The sequence below is a fragment of the Vombatus ursinus genome, unplaced genomic scaffold, assembly GCF_900497805.2.
Source record: "Vombatus ursinus unplaced genomic scaffold, bare-nosed wombat genome assembly UNPS02014791.1, whole genome shotgun sequence".
In the NCBI taxonomy this organism is placed as follows: Eukaryota; Metazoa; Chordata; class Mammalia; order Diprotodontia; family Vombatidae; genus Vombatus; species Vombatus ursinus.
In genome coordinates this window covers 52,650,995-52,655,096 of record NW_020954569.1, presented here as the reverse complement: position 1 = coordinate 52,655,096, position 4,102 = coordinate 52,650,995, and positions in this window count along the sequence as shown.

Here is a 4,102-nt window from a genome sequence, read left to right as displayed (position 1 = left end):
AACAACAACAACAACAACAACAACAACAACAACAACAACAACAACAATAATAAAGCCCTAATTTTTAGTGTTTGCCTATTTCCAAGGTGCAGATGCTCACGTGAAAATTTAACAATCAGTTTTCATGATATGATGTGAACTAGCTCCAGCACACCCCTGTCCTGAGTTGCAAAAAGTGGTGCCAACAAAATCACAAATTTATATTAAGTTTTGCATTTGAGAGTGTCAGAGATGTGTATAGTGGTTGGAATCTTAACTTAGATTCAGGAGGACCTAAGTTTAAGTCCTGCCTCTGAACCATATTAGCTGTGTGGCCATGGGCAACTCATTTTCTTCTCAGTTTTCTAAGACTGTAGAGAAGAGGACAATCTGCAAGGAGAAGGCAAAATTATCCACACTGATGAAAACCATGGCAAAAGAATCCTCCTCATCTAAAAAAAATGTACTTGAAGTAAAGAAACTGTTTTCATTTGTAAAAATCAAGATGCTGAGACTAGGAGAGCTTTTGCAAATCCTTTTCAGCTTCATATTTATAATCCTATGTCCCTAAAACATTTTTGCATTCTATAATCTATAATAATAAAAGTTAATATTTATGTAGAACTTTACAATATGATATCATTATTTCATCACAATAACCCTATGAGGTGGGAACTGTTATTATCTTTCCTTTACAGCCATTGAAACTGAGACTGAGAGAAATTAAGTCACCTGATAAAGGCTATATAGTTGATATACATTTGATGCAAGATTCAAAGTCAGGTCTTCCTGACTCCAAATCCTATACACACACACACACACACACACACACACACACACACACACATATGTATGTATATGTGTATGTGGTATATACATACATATATATTATATATATAATTTCTCTTTTTTTCTGAATATATAAAACCTCCACCAAGCAAGAACTCAAAACAAAAGATAAAACAGGAGAAAAAAAAATTGATCAAAAATGACCAACACTTAAAGCCAGTCTGACAATCTATTTAATGTTCTATATATACCCTTTGTTCCCAACCATGGCTAAGAAATGAAGAAAGTTTATCTTCTAAACTTCTCTTAGGGCCCTACTTGGTCTTTATAATTGCATTTTTTTGTTGCAATTTATAATGCATTTTATAATTGAATCTTTTTTTGTTATTCTTTCTACATATATGAAAATAATCTTCCATTTTGCATCTTGTTTTCTTCTTTTTGTTTATTTCCCTTTTCATCAGTTCACATAAGTCCTCTTGTGCTTCTTTGAATTATTTATAATCGTTGGCATTTATTGAATACCTACTTTGACATGGAGGATTCACAGATAAAAGATGAGTCAGTTTCTACTCTCAAAGAGCTCTTAAATGCTCCTTCCTAAGTTCTTTCCTATTACAGCACACTCTCTAACCAGATCACATGAGCGAAGGAGCCACCAAATAATAGCCAAAGCAGTGAATGAGACCAAAGAAGAAGCAGCTAAAAGTTAATGAAGCTTTTGGAATGCCTCAGAAGCCAAACAAAAAAGCTTTCTCTTCAACTCGTGGTTTAATGATCAGAACCCTTTACAGAATGTCCACATATGTGCCAGAATTCCTCCAAGGCACTTCCTTAGAGTCTTTTAGTAGAGACATTACCTCAGCCAAGTAAATTAAGGGAGGTCTGAGCATGACCAGGAGCCCATTGCGTGATATATACATGTGAGTTCTTATTCTTATGAACATTTTTCATCAATTTATATTTAAGAAAGCTGAGTGGAAGTTGTCAAACATTTATTAAATTATGTATGTATGTACTATATGCCAGATATATTAAAGGAGCATCCAAATGGTTGGCAGGATACTATCAGATTATAAATAGAATTCTCTTTTTGAAACTTGAAAGCACATATAAGATTAATAAATGAATAAAACATGAGCTAATACATAATTGAATTGATTAAGAAAAACATCTTTAGTAGAGCTAGTTTCAACCCAAAAAGTAATCAAATGTATATCACTATCAACACTCTACCTGACTCTTGGCTATATCTGGGGTAGATATGGTTGCTGAGTAGGTGATGTCTCTATGCATATTGTTGTGAAGGCTCAATTATTTAGTACTGTGTTGTAATATAGAGCAGAATGAGACCTATGAATGGTGGAGTAATTAGGGAAAGCTTCAGGTAGGAAGGGGTCTTCCCCTAAGACTTCCAGAAAAAAAAAACAAAAAAAAAACTAGTATTTGGTTGGAGAGGCAGAAGAGAAACAGGAATATATTCTGGGAAGAGGAAAAAACTGATTGAGTGCTCAATTCAAAGGTTACCTATTAATGAGAGATTTTGTTTCCCTCCAGCTCTTCCCAGTGCTTTGCACTTCTCATGAAATATTATGTATTTTAGTTATATGGTGTTGTCATAATGTCCTCCTACTAGAGTATAAGCTCTACAGAGCCAGCAACTGTATAATTTAAACTCTGTTTCTCCCCCAGGGCTTAACATAATGTTCTGTGTGCAGTTGGTACTTAATAAATATCTGTTAAAATAAAAAGAATTTTTATATAGTTCTTTAAATTTCTAAGATATAGTCTTTCCACATCATTATCATAGTAATCTCTGCATGGTCTTATTCTAAACTTTTCAAATATGGTAACATTCACATTCTCTTGAAAAGTACTTAAAATGATGGAGGCCTTCTAACATGCTCTTTATGACACTTTTCTGAATTTCCCTTGGTTCAGAATCTAGATAACAATTTGATTCTTTTACTTACCTTCATCCTGAGGGCTTTTGATAAGATGGAGGAATCCAGGTTAGGATCAGGTAGCCACCTCCCATCTCCAGTTACCTTGCTGGAAAGCTGCCATGTTACCCAGACTAGTGTCATCTATTATCTGATTAAAAAAAAAACAAAAGAAAAAAAAAAACAACTTATCCACATCACCACTTTGGTCTAGCTTCCTGCACTTCCTCTGGGGCTGGCTGGATTAGCTTCATATCAGCCCTGCATTAATTTGAGCCATTCTTTTCAAACATGTGTATAACACTCCCCAAAGTATTATTGGTTTATAAATTACACTTGTTTCGGGGCGATAAACGGAATGATGAATGCGTGCTTTGTTCAATCACCTTTTCATTCATGAAAGGCAAAAGCAAGGATTCTAAAAACATTTATCTACATCAGGAATAAGCCACAAACCTTTCAAAAACACTTCAAGTAATCCAGGAAGGAACTACTGATTACTGTCATAACAAAGAAGAATCAATGATGCTAATGATTCATGGAATCCCAAATGTGAGACCTGGAAATGACCTTAGAGATCATCGGGTCCATCCTCCTCGTTTAACAGACGAGCAAATGAAAGCACAGAGAGGCAGTAACTGGGTCCAGGCTCCACAAGTGGAAAGCTTCTGTCCAAATCAAAACCCAGGTATCCAAATTCCCAGGCTAATTTACATTTGCACAATCTTTAATACATGGATGGTAGCTACTAGACTCTAAGAACAATCTACCCTTTTACTGAAATAGCAATAGTGAATACAACTTCCTGGTGAAAACAAGAGCTGTCATTTGGAATTATCACGCTCACACTCAGGGCAAATTCAGCTGAAGTGGTGAATGGTGCAGAGGACACTGTGGTGGGTATGGTCACTCCAGGAAAGGGATAGCCCCTCCTCCAAAGGTTCTAGGTCTAGCTTCTGCCCTTGCAACATGCTAATGATCACCAATTCCTCCCCCTCCCCACCATGCCAAATATTATGCCAGGTGCTGGGGATATAAATAACATGCTCTTTATGACACTTCTCTGAATTTCCCTGGGTTTAGAACCTAGATATCAGTTTGATTATTTTACTTAGCTTCATCCTGAGGGCATTTGATAAGATGAAGAATCCAGGTTAGGATCTGGTAGCCACCTCCCATCTCCAGTTACCTTGCTGGAAAGCTGCCATGTTATCCAGACTGGTAGCATCTATTATCTGATTAAAAAAAAAAAAAACAAAAACAAAAACAAACAAAACAAAAAAACCAAAAACCAAAAACCAATTCCCAAAAGAATCTCTGCTCTGAAGGAGTGTACATTCTTCCTACTTTCAGGCAAGATAATGTGCTATAATAGAAAATCTTAGATTCAG